Source organism: Lissotriton vulgaris, chromosome 3_1 (genome assembly GCF_964263255.1).
Source record: "Lissotriton vulgaris chromosome 3_1, aLisVul1.2, whole genome shotgun sequence".
NCBI lineage: Eukaryota > Metazoa > Chordata > Amphibia > Caudata > Salamandridae > Lissotriton > Lissotriton vulgaris.
In genome coordinates this window covers 374044724-374063112 of record NC_141689.1, presented here as the reverse complement: position 1 = coordinate 374063112, position 18389 = coordinate 374044724, and positions in this window count along the sequence as shown.

The window sequence follows — 18389 nt, the reverse complement described above, 5'->3', positions numbered from 1 at the left end:
TCTCAAGTCGAGCTGAGCATCGCGCCTAAAAATTGGCCCCTTCCCCCGCCGCCCGAGGCCCGACCCTAGTTTGTCTGGTGGTGGGGGTACTACAAACAATTAGCAGCAGCAGTAGCACCAGGCCGTCCGGACCAGGCCTAATCGAAGCCGATGCAGGGTGTGTCTGGCCGGCTGTTCTGTGTCCCGAGTCCGGAGTCCCTGCAGGCCGGCCCACCCACCACCACAGCAGGTAACGGGTAAGAGACCTACGACGACATTAACAGCACATGTATTTCTCATCGTACTGCATTGGTGTCTTTATTCTGGGGGTGCTGTCTCTCGGTGTTCATTTGCATGTATACTGACACCTATCCGTTTCAACCAACATTCTTGTCTATGTGTTCTTGCAGTGCCTTTGAATATCTTGTAGCATAACGGGCGCAGACAGCCCAGTTCCCATGACATGAGGCAACGGGATTATCAGCAGGAGGTAGCCAATGAAATGAGGCAGCATTTCCAGCCCCATGAGGCCCCCTTCCAGGGTCGCTATTCCCGGATACGATTCACTCGCATGGTGGACATGTGCCGGTAAATTTGTGACAAAAGTTGGCAAACGATGTTAAAGCCTGGGACATTAAAAGAATTCCTGACGTGGAAGTAGCTCTGAAAGGCCAGGAAGCTTCATCCAGAGTCATTCACATGCCCGGCAGTAGAATGGGACTACCACGCGAAGTATAATTAATGTCGCAGGCTGGCATATAAAGAATTTAAATCGGTAATAAACTTTAAGAAACTATTTTTTTTTCTTATCACAACTCATTATTTTATCAAGTAATAGCAGCACATCTTCAGTAGATCCATTTACCCAAATCCTACTAAAATGTAAAGGCAATTTCGTGGACATAACAAGGAGTAAACATTTCGTGACTACAAAAGCAACATTAATATTAAAAATATACTTATTTTTTTTTAAAGAATTTAAAAAGTACATAAAACATAGTTGATCAGTTCAGGTGACCGTGCAGCCGACCACGCACCTAAAGATTCAAATATAGAAACATATCCAGAGCAAATGAGAATAACAAATTGCAACCTTTTTGTTTCTGAATTACATTTTACACAGATTTTAGAAGAGACATTTAAAAATGCAGCCTAAATTTCACCACCACGGACTAATCCTGAACTCCTATGCGAATTATGATGGCACTGTGGACTCTGGCCAGTGTGTCTTAGCTCATCCATGAACCCCCTTCTGAATGCGAAGGGTCGAGCATGGTTACTCTGCCATTCAGGGCTTTATAAGTGTACAACACTCCTTGCCTCCCAAACAGTTGTAGTGGCATGCTGCAGTGGGGAGTCTGTGGGTGGTCTTATTCACCGTGCCAACGCGCTACAGTAGTGGGTCATAGTCTTGTATCTACGGTGCAGTAACTAACTTCAGCATTGCTGATTGTGGGGTCTCTCTGCTTGTCCATCATCACCCTGTTCTGCAGGGCCTCTCTATTGCAGCTTCAGTGTGGTAGTATTGGTACCGCAAGGCGGACCCAACTTTAGCTAGGAGGGCCGGGCAAGGTTTCCTAGTAGTTGCCACACTGAATTTGAACACCTGGTGCGAAGTGGTAGTATGAGCTGTGTGAAGATGCCCGCCTCTGCCTGCAGAAGGGTTTGAGTGGCTGCTCTGTGTTTCCATGCGAAGTATAGTTAAGTAGGTCATACCCCATACTAGTGCCATGATTTGTGGTGCTCCCAGCGGCTTCTGGGGCCCATGTGTTGAAATATGGTATTAAAAGTTGGTGAAAATTATATAAACATCACCAGAGAGGGGCTTTCGATCTGCCCACCTGTTGGTAGCCAGTAGTACATGGTATGATTGGGCAGAAGTTGTCTGCTTCCACAAAAAAGTGCTTGCATTCTAGTTCCAGGCAGCTGTGATCATTTTGCCTATTTATCCAGCTGCCCAAGCCTGAACTTTCAGGGACACACACACATGACATTAGAATGTCATTGAAGTACCTTAGAAAACTAGATGATTTATGTTGTTTTCCTCTGGCAGCAGCGTAAATGGGGAGAGGGCTGTCATTAACTTACATGGATGTTTAGGTCTGGCTTGACAGTGTACCTCACCCGACCTTTTACCCTCCACCAATATTATTCTACAGTTCTTTGCTACCACACGAATACATATCTATTCCCGTACTATTTACTTGTAATGCTACACACTAAAAGTAAATAGCTTTTAAGCCAGACCTATTGGCATTGCCAGTGCTTGCTGAGTTGTGTGGTCAGTATAGTGAGCATGCTACAACTGAACCTAGTACAAACCATTTGAAACTAGTCAGTAAGAAATTTCCACTAAGCAAGTCACATGGAAGACGCCAATCACCAAAAGACCTGCCAGAAAACAGAGTTGTCTGCTGGCCAAACTTTGGTAATGGTTGAAGTAGCGAAGCGATGTGGAGATGATATGGGATAGGGAGTTTTAGCGTAAAAGCGAGGGTAGAGAGCTAGACCTCACATATACGGAATTACTTATGGAGTGATATTGCCCAAGTTACACTGCTTAAGAGGCACGACTGCAGGACATCTGAGAAGCCATAACACACCAACACCAACAAAATAAAATAACACACATGGACACTATTGCATAATACTTTCCATCACAAACTAGAAATATACACCCACTCCCACCCTCCTAACTACACAACTAATACACATCCTAAACCCTCTTTACTGCCAACATTTCTCTCTTCCTCGACACCCAACACAAATACACAAACACAAAAATTGTCATCTCATTATAACTCCTCTCATCCATTGCACAATTCAGATCCTTACAACATGACCCATGTACTGCACCACCACCCCTAACTCCAACACCTTCCACCTTAAACAGACACAAACAAAATGAACAACTCCATGTCTGTTACACTACAAGACTACTCCACAACAAAAAGACAGCTCACCAACTCACTCTCAAACACCATCTCCACCACCTACCCTTGCACATGCAGACCCATCACAATGCCTTCTAAGCCTGCTGGATGGGAATTAAATATAGAAAAGCAACAAGATTGCTATCTTCATACAGGCAAACTGCATCATGTATCACTTTTGCGCGCCCGGAAGTGGGACGAGGCTGCGACTAGGAGTTGTCTTTGAGTGGTGTTCCACCTTGGGGAGTTGACCAGATCAACAGCATCAGCGCTGTCAGGCGTGTGATCCGGATGAGTTTATTTTGTTTCTCTGCTGGCGGTGTGTGTACGCCGGCAGCTGCAGGAAGAAGAGCATGTCTGCACTATGAAGCAAGAGCATGAAACCACCACACGCCTGCACAGTGCGTGTTCCTGGTCAAACCTCTGAGCTACAGTCGCTAATACATAATATCATCTCTCACCCACATGCAAAATGCTCTCAGGTATGTGCATCGCTCTCCAACCAGTGAACAGCAACTTCATTATTGAACACATGCAGAGCTCCGTACCACGTGATGTAAGGTTCTAAATGAACTTTGCCACCATGTGATAGTGTTTTGGTACTTGAGTCAGCAGTGCCAGTTGAGGATGTGGGGTAGCAACTAGAGTAAGTGGGAGGAGTCACTGATAGAAGAGGGTGGAGCCGAGGGAAGTGGGTGTGGCCTCCTAAAAAAATTTGAGCACCTGCACTTCATATTTTACAAATTAAGCACTGCCGTACACCCAGCGAACATGGGGTACGGTGCGTACACCCCGTGATCGCGGGGTATGGTACGTACACCCTGTGATCGCAGGGGGGGCATTCCGTACCTGTTTCGGGGCGAACTCTGCTTTTATGGCTGTTTTCAGCTCCCGTAGAAAAAGGGTTGTACGGTGCGTACCCGACACAAATCATACTTGCTGGGTCGGAAAAAGCAGCCACGAACAGTATGTAGCGTACCGCGTGTTCCGAGGGAGATTCGTACGGGGATTTGATTTGTACGGTCTCTGTAAGATTCGTACGGAGTCCAACTCCTGGTACGAATCGTACTTCGTCGTTCGTACGGGGGACGTTGCAGGGTATGATTCTTACGGGAAAAACGCTCCAAACTGCTATTCGGAGCGTTTTTTCCCGAATCGGAATCGATCCCCAAGTAGTGGATGCCCACAATAGGCCAAACAATGCCAACACAATGCTAGGGCTAGCATTTTCAGAAGTCACTGCTATCATATCAAGGATGATAAGGCCAGAATTACGCTATAGGCTGGCATCATTATGAAAAGGATGCCCACAGTGAACAAATTATCACCATTTTGCTAAGGGCCAACATTAGCCAGAACTGCCTGCCTCATACCATCATGACAAGATTATATCAGAAAATAACACTATTACGCTGATGCAGCGCTCCTCCGGAAATAATTTCTAAAGACATGTCACCTCTCCCTGAAGTATAATTTCTAACATACTCTCAAACAGTGGGGACCATATCACTGTGAATCACTCTAAAAACACTAAGGACCATATGTATCAAGGCCAAATGGGTTCGCAAACGCCAAAATTTGCAGAATTGCTGCGTTTGCGAACCCATTTTCGCAAAATGGTATGTATCAAACAATTTGGGTGCAAAATAAGGAATCGCAAAATTTGCCATTCCTTATTTTGCGATTGCATTTAAGGAATCTCAAATTTTGCGATTCCTTAAATGCAATGTATCAAGGAAAAAAAAATTCCAAAACGCCCTTAAGGAATCGCAAATTACCAACAACTTCTAGTTGGTGGTAAGTTGCAAATTCTTTTAAAAAAGCATTTTTTTGAAAATCCAATGGTGCCATGTGACGCTGATACATGCCCTTAGGGCATGTAAGTGCGCCATATGCGCACACATGTCATTTTCAGGGGTGCAGCAGGGTGTTTTTGAGACACCCCTGCACCCTTGAAATTATTCTCAATTTGCGATTAGCAAATTGCAAATCGCAAATTTCCCATTCCTTCCTATGGGCCTCCTGGCCCATACAAATGAATGGGAAAGTATTCCTTAATTGCGAATTCGCAATTTGCGAATTCGCAATTAAGGAATATTAGGAAAGCGCTAAAAAAATGCAATTTTCTTGATACATACCAATTTGCGATTCTGAAAAGGCGATTTTTTAAAAATCGCTATTACAGAATCGCAAATTGGTACCTTGATACATATGGACCTTACTCTTTACTTCATGGATCGGTGAAATTCAAAGGAAAAGCTGCTGTATCATAGTGGAGTGTCTAAAAACGAAATTGCATATTTATACTATTTACACCTGCAGTTTTAGATATATTTACCATGGTTTCATAAAATACGACATTTTATTAGACACACCACCATTGAGATCAATGGATCTACTAGTAAAAATTAGGTGTAGGAAAACTCAAGACCAGCTTGATTCTCTATTTATTCAATGTTTATTATTAGCAATTTCAGCATGTCCAAAATTATTCACTTTATTTATTTTCTTTCAGAAAAATTCGACATTTAAAATATAAGGATTCAGTTACAGGACAGTTAAATCATTTATTTAAGAAAACTCAAGAATAGACATTTTCATTAATTTGAATAGATCAGATATTAGCAAAAAGACTGATAGTTCCCAAACCATTTACCTATTCTCCTAACATCCCTAGCTAAACTCTCAGATAAAGTGCATTTCCCTGTAAAAGAAAACAGAGTTAGGCAGGTTTCTTACATCTCAGGAAAAATCCGCAATCCGGCAGCATCTCAGGAGGAAATGGAAGGAAGCGATCCCCTTCCGTAAAATCAGCACTTTTTATACCTTTTTCACTAGCTCTATTTGACTAAAAGTGTATCTTTTAACTTAAATGTGAGTTCTGATTGGACAGTTTTGGGGTAGATGAGCATCATCTCGTCATCGAAACTCAAGTTTCCTTCCGTCCACAATTTTTCTAATATGTCTATTGTTTTATTCAATGTCCAGCCTAGTCCGGTTCTCTACTCACAACTTTCCACAATTTTCCCACGTTCTGTACCACTGTGCTCATCACTTGGCAGACATCTGCACTTCCAGTCCAAATCGACCTTGAACCTCAGTCAGTCTGGGCTCAAGCTGCTCGCATTCAATTCTCGCACATGCGCAGTACTTTTGTGGTCACAATAATCGAGTGACTCCATTTTCTCTTAGGCCATACGATTCAGAAATGGGAACTATCATAGAAACAAACAAAAATGAACATTAATTTAAATCGTTTAACCCTTCTGTTTACCTCCCCCCTTACTAAGATTTTCCCAATTAGTATTTACCTAGCAAATAGCTACATTTAAGCACAATATACTTACTTTATCTTCGCGTTTCTACACAAAGACACATAAACAAAAGCATGTTTATGCCGCATTCCATTATCTTGAAGTTGCTTATTAGTTTTAACATGACGAAATTACATAATTAGTTAATTATGATTGCAACACAAGCAAGATTAATTTTCAACGTGTATTTGTGTAGGTGCATTTCTTATTCTATGTTGGTTATACATGCACGACGTTTCATTAATACGAGTTAATGTTATTGGAGTATGATTTCACAAGGGTACCCAAAATTTTGTTTCATCACCTTGCTCCATCAACGCCATCATCATTCAGCGTGAGCCCATTGTAAAATCCAACAAATAAAAGATGAATCCTTGTGTTGCTGCGTCCAGATGTGGTTTATTCTTAGTAATCAAGAATTAATGTACAGGATACAAGCAAGAATGTAAATCAGTAAAGGCCCCAGTTAAGGCCCCACCGGGAGCAGCTGCCCTGCTGCTCAGCCTCAGATATAACTCATTTTGTAATCAAACATACACAAAGGAACTCTAAGTGACATCATAGATACAGGCTGAGCAGCTTACAACAAACACTAAAGAAGGACAGAGAAGGAGGAAAAGCAGGATGTAACACCCATGATATGTCAAGAATTACTACCATGAAGCCAGATTCAACATTATGACGAAAATTAGTGTTTCTATACCTGTGGTGTTCACTGTATGCCAAGAATCAACAATATTATACCAGGGCCTGTAACATATTAAGGGAGTCACCTTCTTCCATGGATGCCACATTATTTAAATAATAAATCAGGTTTTGTAAAGCGCTGTTAATCGCCCAATAGGATACCCAGGCGCTTCCAGGTCGCAAAGGCTCATTTGAACAGCTACGTGTTGAGGGCCCTACAGAATTCCAGAAGTGAGGCAATGGCCTGGAGTTCCTTGGGGACGCTTTTCCAGTTCTTTGCTGCGATGTGGGAGAAAGAGCGTCCTCCACTTCTGCTTCGGTAGATATGGGGAGTGTTTGTAATTGAAAGGAAGGCAGCTCAAAGTTTTTTTAATGGTTAGTGGAAGTTCAGGCAGTGGTTAATGTAGACGGGTCCTTATTATGTAGAGCCTTTTGTGCATGGGTCAGCAGCTTGAATTGGCTTCTCTTCTGTACAGAGAGCCAATGGAGTTGCCTGAGGTGGGGTGTGATGTAGGTTCACTGGGGAAGGTCAAGGACGAGTCTGGCTGCGGGGTTCTGTATGGTTTGCAGTCTCTGTAGGAGGTGTGCTGTGATTCCTAAGTAGGGGAGTTGCCGTACTCTAGTCAGCTGGTGATGAGGCCCTGTTTCCTGGTGCATCTCATATGCAGGGGTAGCCACTTGAAGATATTACATAGCTTGTGAGTAAGGAAGCAGGCGGAGGAGACGGTGTTGATCTGTGATTTCATGGTGAGCTTGTTGTCATGATGTTTCCTAAGTTCCTCGCGTTGTTGGAGACAGTGGGTGCAGGTCCTAGGTCTGATGGCCACAAGGAGCCATTCCATGTGTTGCTGTTTTTGCCTAAGATCAGTACTTAAGTCCTGTGTATGTTTAGCTGCAGGCAGTTGTTCTTCAACCAGTCGGCGACACTTGCCATGCATCTGTAGCAGTTGGTCCTGGTGGTGGTAAAGTCAGCAGTGAGTGAGAGGATGAGTTGGGTGTTGTCTGCATTGGAAATTATATTGAGACAGTGGAATCTGACTCCAATGGGGTCACATATGCATCAAAAAGCATAGGGCCTGAGGGATGAGCCCTGGGGACAATGCATGTGATATCTTTGGGTTCGGAGGTAAAAGTTGGTAGGTGGATCCTCTCGGTTCTTCCAGTAACGAAGAAGGTGATCCATCTGAGCGCGTTCCCTTGGATGCTGAAGTGGTGGAGTGTTTCGTTCAGCGTGTGGTGGGATATCCTGTTGAAGGCTGCAGAGAGATTGAGGAGGATCAGAGCTGCTGTTTTTCCTCGGCTGAGAATGGTTCAGATGTCATTGGTGGCAGCGATCAGGGTGGTCTTGGTGCTGTGGTTGCTGCGGAAGCCGGATTGGACAGTGCTGAGGAGTTCGTTCTGCTCCAGGTGTGTCAAGACTTGCTTGTTGATGAGCTTTTTCAGTACTTCGTTGGGAATTGTAACATGGAGATTGGCTGGTAGTTTCTGAGTTTACTGGGGTCGTCAGAGTGTTTTTTGAGTAGTGGTCTGACTTCGGCATGCTTCCAGTTGTCGGGAAACATTGCAGTGGTGATAAAGATGTTGAGCAGGGTGGTGAGTTCCTGTCCGAATTCTTTTGTTTTCGGAGATTGAAGATGTGGTGCAGGCATGGATCTGTAAAAGCTCCTGAGTGGATGGATTTCATGATGGAGGTGGTGTCCTGAGCGGAGAGGAGGTCCAGGTGGTCTGTCTGTGGTTTGTGTCTGTTGCAGGGCTGACATATATGTCGAGAAAGTCCTTAGGTGGAGGGTGGGGTTCAGGTTTCTGTATATGGTTGGGATCTTGTCATGGAAGAAGTCGGCGAGGTTCTCACACATTTCTTGCGAGGAGTGATATTGTTTTTCCACTTGCCGCTGGGCTAGAGAATTCCTTAATGATCATGAAAAGCTCATTGGTGCTGTTGGGACTGGTTTTGATGCATGCGACTAGGGCTGTCTTCTTTGTTGCCCTGTCAGAGGTGTCCTTCCTGGTGCACCTTCTTCTCTCCCGCTGTTTTATGTCTTGTTTTACTGTTCTGAGTTCTAGGGTGTATCAGCTGGGATTTTTGGAGGGTTTTCTCTGATTGTTGCTCATGATGGGAATAATGCTGTTGGTTCAATTAGTGATCCAGGTGTTGAAGTTCTTAATTCCCTGTTTGAGGTTGGTGGCAGTAGCGGGGTTGGAGGTGTTGAGGGCGTCCATCCAGATTGTCTATGAAATGTTTTTTCACCTGCGGTAGAGGGTGCTGGTCATTTGGGGGTGGCAGTGCAGGGGCTGGAGATGCTGAAGTGGACAATGGAGTGGTTGGTCCAGGTGAGTTCTGTGATGGGACTGTACTTGAAGTGGTTGCTGGAGGAGAAGATGGGGTCCAGTGCAATGCTCCCTCTAATTAGTTTCCACTGTGTGCGGCTGTGTAAGATCTCTGTGCACTTTAGACAAGTCTATGTGCACCAAGGAACCGATGATGTATGTAAATGCTATGCTCAGCTATATAAATCTGTAGCAATCCTTCAAACCTTTGTTTATAACAATTGTGAAAACAGGTGTAGTTCACAAATACAGCTACATTTAATAAGGTCTTGAGACAGTTTTGTAATGTCAATACACTTCGTCATGACATGTATTGTTTGCTCTAGTGGCCCCTACATCCCAGGTTTAGAAAAGGATAGTACTCAGAAGGACGTACCATCATACGATGGTGCTGAAGGTAAAGTGGTATCCTGTGACAATGACCGGGAAGGGTTAGAACTAATGAATACAGCCTTTATGGACCCAGAAGAAGAGGGAGTTGAGGTTGGTGGTATTTGCTACAGCGATACGATTGAAAACATCTTCCAAAGCAATCCTAATGGCGAACAAGTCATAAGTGACTAACAAAGAGAGATGTGGTCGCCTTACCTGCAAGAGTGTGAGCCATTTCTCCTTGGAGTTCTGAATCATTAGGGTGATCATGGCCCGGTAGGAGTATGGGGTCTTAGCATGACGTCTGTTGTTTTTCTTCCGCTATACTTTTTCCTTCTTGCCTTGCTTCCCTCGAGTCTCTTCCACTTCGGCCCCTGAGCCCCCCTTCCCAGGCACTCCTCCTCGGAATCCAGGACCTCCACAGGTGTTAGGTCTGTGGACTTTGAACTTCACATTATCTACTTATTAAATCTGACAAGCAACAATATCAGCGTCCCCTCACTCCTTGACAGACCCACTATACTACTCTCCTCAGTGGCATTGCTATCTGCTGATCCACCATGAAGCTGGGACCGTAGGTGAAATTATTTTTCTCACCATACTGGTGAAAACCAAATAGGGCAAAGTGTGTCTGTGATTTTGAACAATTTTCAGAACTGCTTGACTCCGGCTAACAAAGTTTAGTTCAAACAGGTACTGGCCACAAAGTGTGACATTGAGAACCTTTGCTTGGAATTCTTGAAGCTAAAAATTGGTTGTCTCTAATTCACAGTCTGCATAAAACAGAGGGGGATTTTCACAAGGACTCATCTCCGATTTATCCCCACCTTAACGCATTAAAAGTGGCGAAAGATTCAACACCCCATTCACAAGCTGTTGCAAACTGCAGACATCGCCTGTATTCCTGTGATAACTGCTCCAAAATTAATCACCACAGTGGACACAACTGACTAACCCGAATGAGATGCTACGTAGGTGTTCCCATGCAAAAACACATGAAAAAACCACAGCACCACTTTCACAACAAACTGCCAGATCTGCGATGTAAACCAAAAATAGGCGATAAGCCGCAGTAGCAGCAGGGAATTAACACCTGCCTTTTACTGGTGTTAAGCAGAACGACTACCTGCAGCATAAAAAGTAGCCCAGCCAAGAGCCACACCTGAAACCCACAGATGTTTATGTTTATGTTTTTGAGATTTTTATTGCGCGCAAATACCCGAGGGTGTCTCGGCGCAGATCGGACTCCTGAGATGAAGCTACCTTAAAATTATTGGTCAAATAACCAAGTTTTCAGGAGTTTTTGAAAAATAGTGAGGGTTGGACTGGTTTTAATGGGCAGAGGAAGGGAGTTCCATAGCTTGGGGGTGGCTACTAGAAAACGCCTGTCTCCCCAGCTGGCAGTTCGGGTAGGCGGGACAGCAAGAAGATAGGTACTAGCAGAGCGAAGGTGTCTTTTTGGGGCATAAATTCGAAAGGCATCTTTGAGGAACCTTGGTCCGGAGTCATGAATAGCTTTGTAAGCAATGCAAAGAGCTTTAAATTTTAAACGATTCTTGACTCAGATGCCATGGAGACAATGATCATGCACTGCTGATACCCCTACGCCATAGCTGGATTCCCTCACGTGTCAGGGACAAACAACTGCACACATGTATCCCCAGTGCCACCTGCACACACTGCATACACTGCACACAACTACCACAACAGAAAACACACGCATAGCATGAATGTGGTATTCAAATGATCTTCGAAAGCTTAAATCGGAATGTAAACGTCTTGAGAGACGTTGGAGAATCACCTTCTCTCCTGACCGTAAAACTCTTTATAAAGCTGCTTTAAAAAACTACAGGAAGAAGATCATCGAACACAAAAGAATATTTCTAGAAGAAAAAATTAATCGCTCCCAAGGTTCATCTAGGGAAATATTTGAGACAGTTAGATCTTTTACGGATCCCCTGGCATTGAAACGACCTCCAGTGGTATCACAGACTCTCTGTGATAATCTTTCTGTCTTTTTCGAGAATAAAATAGCTACCATCTCTGACTCTTTCCCTAGTAACACTCTTGCAAATAAAAGTCCCACTTCCGCCTCTCCCTCTAGCCCTGAGTCCCTGTTCTCTGACTTCGCAGAGATTACTATGGAACAATCTCTTGCGGAACTTCTTAAAATCAAATCTGGCTCTCCGCTGGACCCATGGCCGCTAAACAATATAAGTCTTTAGCTCCCATCCTCAATCCCTCCCTGAATAGGATTTGGAATGATTCATTACAGCTGGGACTTTTTCCAGACACCTGGAAACAAGCACGACTAGTTCCTATAATAAAGAAGGCTAGTGCTGATCCTAGTGAGCCTGCTAACTACAGGCCTATCTCTTTATTACCTGCCCCTGCTAAAGTACTTGAAAGACTCGCTCAAAAACAACTAGCAGGCTTTCTTGAAACATCAGGTGCTTTTCATGACTCTCAGCACAGCTTTAGGCCAGGATACAGTACTGAGTCGGCCCTTATCGAGATGTCAGATGCAGTAAGATGGAGGTTGGACGAGGGATCAAGAGCGGTGTTGGTGCTGCTGGATTTGTCGGCAGCATTCGACACCGTTTCCCACCCCCTCCTCCTTGAACGCCTCCATTCGAAGGGCATCCAGGGCACGGCCTTGGGATGGATTTCATCCTTCTTGTCCAACTGGACCCAGGCAGTGTTTACCCCCCCATTCACTTCAGAAACCGCCCGCTTCGGTGGGGAGTCCCTCAGGGCTCCTCGCTGAGCCCTCTTTTATTTAATGTCTATTTTCCCCTCTTTCCCCTCTTTTCGATATCATCGCCCATACTGGTATAAAGGTCACCTCCTACGCTGATGATATCCAGCTTTTGTTTTCATTTAATAACATCTTCCCCTCAACATTTGACCCTTTAAAAAACTGCCTCCGTACAATTGCCCAATGGATGGACAATAATTTCCTAAGGCTGAATGCAGGGAAAACGAAGGTTCTCTTTTTCCACCAGCCATCTCCTCTGGATCCTAACATCTGGTGGCCTATCGATTTAAGTACCCCCCCTCTCCCAAAAGACTCTGTGAAGAATCTTGGAGTTAGTTGGGACTCCAACCTCACTTTTCATCATCAAGTTCATACAGTCTCCGCTGCATGTCTAGCCAAGATCAGAATGATAAAAAAGTTCATTCATTTTCTGCCCAGTAACACCAGGAAGATCGTAGTGCAGGCGTTAATTACTTCACACCTGAACTACGCCAATGGCCTTTATTCTGGCCTGTCTGTAGGGCTCTGTCATCGCCTCCAGACGGTACAGAATGCGGCGGTGCGACTGGTTGCCGGTATCCCCTTACGTGAGCACATTGCTCCCCACCGTCGTGAACTTCACTGGTTACCACTGCACAAAAGGGCAGAATTCAAAGCTCTGGTATTAGCTCATTGGGCCATGCAAGGCAAAGGCTCTGCCTATCTGTCCACTTGCTTGATCCCTTATGATAACATCAGGACTCTACGCTCCTCATCAAAAAATCTCCTTACTGTTCCCAGATTTAGGAAAACCCGCTCAGGTGGGAAAACTTTCCCAATGTTGACTGCGGCCCTCTGGAATAAACTTCCTAACGCCATCCGGTTGATCAAGGATGAACAACCTTTCCGGAGAGCCCTTAAAAGTTACCTGTTCTGCTGATCGACCTCCGCCTCAAAAAAACCATCTTAGGCTGCATGTAGTCACACAGGAGCGCCGGGACACCCCGTTGGGGTAGCTGCGCGCGATACCAAAATACACTAAATAAATAAAATAAATAAATGTGCAGGCAATAGTGGACCACCCGGGACTCCTCAACAATGTTGTGGCCAACTCCCCAGGCAGAGTGCATGATACTCACATCACCCAGCGCTCCCAGCATGGCACACATGGAAATGCAGTGCCCGTTGTTAAGTCCAAAATAAACACCACACACCTCCAGCCCACAGTCATGCAACTCACAACACTGCCAATGTGCACGCAGCACATGCCAACTGACCAGACACAACAACACAACTAACTCCATTGGAAATCTGGCCTTGCCATGCCCACAACCAAGCCGCGGCATGGCACCAAAGGCACACAATAGCTGGATGTGAGGAGAGGAATGGAGCAGGCATGCGCGAGGGCGCAAGTGACTAATGAATGTGAACCTACCCAATGCCAGGTGTGGCGTGGAGGTGCCGGACAGACCACAGAGTGCAAACCACGGAAATGGCCACATGGAGATCAAATGCTGGTGCATGGAGTGTAGTGGCCAGTGGACGCTACCATGTCCCCACAGGCTGTGTAGTGGGTTGGACCTGTGTACGCCAGACCTGCGTAGGGGTGTGAACAAAAAGCCCTCGCACTGGTCTTGGTTCTCATTCGGAATGGACAACGCTTCAGCCAGGACGTAGTCTCTCAGCACGCCACAAGTCCTGCGCTGAGTGCGGCGGGGGCAGCATCCCTGTGCACCTGCTGCACCCAGGGCCACTGATCCCAAGACCCGCCATGCCTGTCCCAGTGCACCAATGAGGCTACGCTCACCTGCCTACACCGGCGTCGGTCAAAGAGGGCCTCCAAGCACCAGTCCCGTGGCGGTAGGCCCGTGCAGGACGCTGTGCATCCGGGGCCACTAACTCTGTACAGCACATTTCATGGGGCCTTTATGATTGAATTGTTTTGTCCTTTTACGATGTACACTGTTGTCGATTTCTGACTGCACCAGACTTGCTGGCTGGTGTGCACACACTCCACACACATCCAACACAGGTGTTGGCTATGTATGCCTGCTAATAAATGTGGCCGTTGTCATTCAACCATCTGAGCAGTGTGTCCGTGTGGTCATTGTGTGAGCAAGAAGGGCACGGGCCCTGCAACATCACAGTCTGCTGTCTTCAGCGGACGTTTCCATGTCACCTCAGCGTTGGCAGTGACCCTGGACATGTATCTGCGCACGCACCCCCCTGCATGCTCAAGCGGCGTGTGCTGGTCCAGAGTATGTCAGGTCAGCGAAGCGGTGTGCTGATTCGGCAGGTGGAGCAGGGCGTGGCTCGGACCTGCCCTTGGGCAGCAAGTGCGGTTAGTGTGTCTCTGTGTTGGGGTGTAGTTGCCACCAGTGCCACAGTAGTCGATGTTGCAATGTAGCATGCACCAGGAGGGCTGGCCCGCACGTACGGGAGCATTAAGGAGCGCAAAGCTGCTCGGGGTCTTGGCTCATGCATGCCAAGTGTCATGTGTATCAGCCCTGTGGATGCATAAGTCAGTTGCCTGGCCTCATTTGCATTGCGATCACAGCCAGCTATGGGCTGTACACCTGTGTCCTCCCTGTCCGGTCCATTGGCCTACACTCATGTGGCCGCACACCTTCAAAGGCCAGCGTCTCGGTGTTCCCAGGGTCGCAGACATTCCACCACACCCACGACGACCGGCCTCTGTGCATCTCCTGTACGCATGCAGATGGTGAAGTTACTGTAGGGATGAAAGGTCCTATGTCTGAACTATCAGGCAGTAGCACATCTGCAGTTCTGAGAAGAAACTTGCATGAGGCCAGCACCCCCTGACAGATACGATAGCATTTGCTTGCGACTCCCTTACTTAGCACTCCCTGAAGTGAGACCAGCGTGTACACATCCCACACGCAGAAGTCCTTGGTCATAGTTGGCGTGTGTGAAATGGTCTTCACACCTACTCCCACCCCACCCCAGGCCTGCACCCGTTGCACACAAACACTGCTCATTGCACCGAGCTATGCCATTTTATCCGCAGGACTGGCACAGGGCAAGCAAGTGCCGCTTCTAGCAGAGCCACTGATACAATGGAAAACCATCCCAGACACATGCTCGAATCCAGTCACGTGGGCCTGTACCATGCACGTCTGCTGCATGTACTCGGGGCACAGCCGCTTGCTGTCTTGCGGATCAGTTACCGTCTGAGCTTCCGCCTTGCGGACATCACCAGCGTTTAGCATGTGTTGCATTGTCGCTCGAGCATATTCGAGTGGTCCATGTATGTCTGTCTCTCCAACGTAACGGTAGCCGACCTGGATTACGATGTGTGTGTGCGAATTCTGCCACGGGAGCTTTCACTTCACGTCGCATGGAATATTGGCATTGAGGCTGTGGCATAGACCGCAACGGTATCTCATGTCTGGGGGAAAATTTGTCCCATCCACATTGAGTACGGTACAACGCCAGTGCAAGCACCTTAGACCACTCTTCTGCAAACTTTAGGGAGGATTACCTTTTCCCTTTGCGGAACGGAAAGAACGAAGGGTGGGGGCCAATCAGCCTCCGCTAACAAAATGTCATAGGTAGTAGTAAGATTTTCCCAAAATACCCCTTTTATAGTATGTTGTATGTCACCTTCAATTAAAAGGACTACTTCATTAAGTCTTTCAGGGGGAGCCACTCTAGTGTCAGCTGTCTCAACAGTAACGAACGTGTCAGTTGTTGTCACCTTCAGAAATGGACGCAATGCTTCCCGCACTACTGTAATTTCCGCTGCGCTGTCTAACAGAGTCAGCGCCCATGTCAGGTTTCGAAGCTGTATTCTCACTATCCATGGCATACCTCGCTGTTAAAGTGGCAACTTTCTTCTTCTGAAACTGGGCTCTTTGATGCAGTGAGTCGTCTCGCTTGCCTTTACCGTCGGTCTTGCGGGGCTGCTCTCTGCTATGCTGGGCACCCCGACCTTTGCCGCGATCTCCTCTACTGGTGGGTGAGATCAATGTATCCTGCAAAGAGCGAGGAGAACGTTCATCAGGAATCTGAAAAGGATCAGGTGACTTAATACTAGCGCGGTCGTGCAAACCATATTCCCTGTTTTATATTCTTATTCCAATTCTGCTTTGGAAAAGAGGGGCGTTTATCTTTATCAGAAAATGCCACCTTAGTTTGCTTCTGCCCTGCTGTTTTAGCAAAAGGCCTAACACTCAAACTACTGCAGCCAATGGTTTTATAAGCATCAGCAATGATTTCCGGTAACTGTCGGAGTTTACCGGCATCAGGGGACTTAGCGCAAAGCATTAGACACTTGGAAGTTCACTGCATCTCCCTTAACATTAGCAAGGATGAGATCGGAAACAACCTCAAACGCTCCAACGAGTCTCTTTCCACATTCAACAGCTGCCTCCGCCCCTTGTTCATCTTGGAAACGCTTAATGAGGGTAGGACAGCCATAGATGGAGTGCCGAAGCCCTTAGTATAGACCGTCGCAAATATCTTACCCCAGGTCTCACAATCAGCAATCTGCATTATTAAGTCTTTCTGCAAACTAATCGTTAGAAACCTGTGTTTCTCAACAGGAGTTGTATTAGGAAATACTGCTTCCAGCTGGTCAAATTTCTCAGCAAGCCAAAAAAGTAAATCATCCTTTTCAGGGGCCGCGTGCCCATAACTGAATTAACCATGACAGGGTTAATTTTCATCCCGGCCAGTCCAACTGGTTGCCCCGCAGCGCCAGGTGGCCCTGCCTGGACGTGGTGGGAGAAGTATTGCACTAGAGCCCGGTGCACTACGACCAAAGAGGTATAGAGCACACTCAACTCTTCTATAATGACTTGCATGTGACGCGGATGAGGCGTGTAACCGGCCAAGACCGGCCACATGGCCCCAGGAATGGACAAAGGGCCCAACCGAATAGCTGTCACAGATTTGGGAAAGGCGCCATTAAAATAAACGTGATGCTGCCATGCAGAAATAGGAATCTCCAGTGTCCTATATGGGATGTAGTTTAGAGGCACAGCCGTGGGAATATAAGTGTTAAACAGACCAGAACCAGCATTGACTGCAGGAAAGGTAACCCATGAGTAGAATAACTCAAACGGGTATGCCGCTTCAACACTCACCACGAAAACTATTGCCGTGCCATCCACAGTGACGCCATACATCTTCAAGTGAGTGCGGACGGCCATCCTAATATGTTCGGGAATCTCGACGTCACCCATAGCAACACAGGAGATTAAATGTACAATGTAAAATAAATTTAGCACAAAGGGTAGCAACTCAAGTAAGAACCTTTTTAAATTATCAAGCTTGAAAGATAAGTATAGGTAGGTTAACCGTCACCATTGTCAACCGGAAACAATAGTGAGGGTGTCGTGGACTGTTATAAACACTACTCGAGTGTCTCAAAAATAAGACCACTACGTTAGGTGCGCCATGTTGTAGGGATTCTGCTCATACACAGATCTGTGCACAGAGACCCAGGACATCAGTGAATTGTGGTGGACCAAAAAAACTCACCTCAGTACTTAGAACCCCTAACCAACTAGCATCAGTGTCACATTAGCTCTTCATCCTATAGCAAAGGTACCAATGATTAGATGACCCAGAACATGTGACTTAGGTTACTTTCAGGAATGTGGGAATCAAAAACACTCTTTCGTTATATTCTCATACCAGTCCACAACATGGGTAATGAAAGAGACACGATAAAGTTTAAAATATTTATTTTAACAAGATGCAGTATTTTTGCGAGCATAAGCAGCCATAAGATTAGAAATAATACGATCAGCATTGTTACAATTCCATAAAACACAAAAGGAGAAATCATATAATGATGGTGGGAAAAGGTTATATAGCACCTTGTATGCCACCCTCCCTAGCTAGGAACTATGGGCCCGATGTAGGTAATCCTCATTTACCGACTCTAAAATACAGAATTTTACCGATTCGGTATTCTAGATTCGGTAAATGAGATGTAGCTGAAAATTCAGTATTTTTTACCGAATCGGTAGGATTCTGTAATTACCGAATCGGTATTTACCGATTCGTTAA